The following is a 1,008-nucleotide window of genomic DNA, read 5'->3' as shown; positions in this document are numbered from 1 at the left end:
CTATCCTAAGATAGACATTTAAGTGTGTTTCAAAGATGATGTAATTGGGCTAGGGAGATAGTTCAGCAGCTTAAATGCCTGCCTGGGAAGTGCAAGGTCCTGAGTTCGACCCCCCTATAATAATAATAATAATAATAATATGATTGTCATGCTGAAATAATATGTATGGCTTTGATTTCAAGGGTTTTTTTCTGTAAAACTGTGTAATTCTTGTCTATTAACATTCTGCAGGGATTCAACTACTAAAACAACCATGGTTGGTCAGCAATAAAGCCCTCTAGCTACTTCATATGTTTCAAAGTTCTTGACATTCAGATGAGACTATGATAGCTATGCTCACTGCTCCCTCTTACTGATCTTCTCTTCTGGGTGTTCAACCACTGAAGTTTAGAAACTAAAATAAGAAAAGTAACTGGAATATTAAGGCACAAGTATATTGGCCCTGACGCTCCAAGGTCAAGGAGGACCCAAGATATGTGGGAAATTCTCTAGGCGCATACAACTTTGGTGAGTCACTTACCTTCCTGATCAGGGAGACTGTAGTCCCCAGAGGAGAGGAGCAGTGCATCAAAAGAGAGTTACCAAAAGGAAATCTTCTATGCTTTCATTGAAAGCAACACGGTCAGGCAAGACCACTACTCATCCCGGTGACTGACACTGAGAGGAGCTGAGAGGCTGTGTACATGGTTCCCAATGTAATGCCTGTGGAGACTTAGCTGATCTTGATAGGCAACAAGAGGTTAAGTTTGATTAATACAGGTCTTACATTAACTTTGACTTAAACACCCAGCAGAAAAGTATAGCCAAAAGATATATAAAAGCAATACCATTGTAATAAAAACTATAGAAAGTTGGCTCCAATCACTGACCGCTTCTGGCAGTTTCCAGCTACACTGGTAGCTGACTACTATTAAGGTATATTAAGAAAAACTATAGTGGGCCAGGGATATATGTCAGTGGCAAAAGAACCTCCTTGGTAAACACAAGTTCCTGAGTTTGATCCTTGGT

This window comes from Octodon degus, unplaced genomic scaffold, assembly GCF_000260255.1.
Source record: "Octodon degus isolate 3935 unplaced genomic scaffold, OctDeg1.0 scaffold00418, whole genome shotgun sequence".
NCBI lineage: Eukaryota > Metazoa > Chordata > Mammalia > Rodentia > Octodontidae > Octodon > Octodon degus.
The sequence above is the reverse complement of the archived record's forward strand: the minus strand, read 5'-3'. Positions refer to the sequence as shown.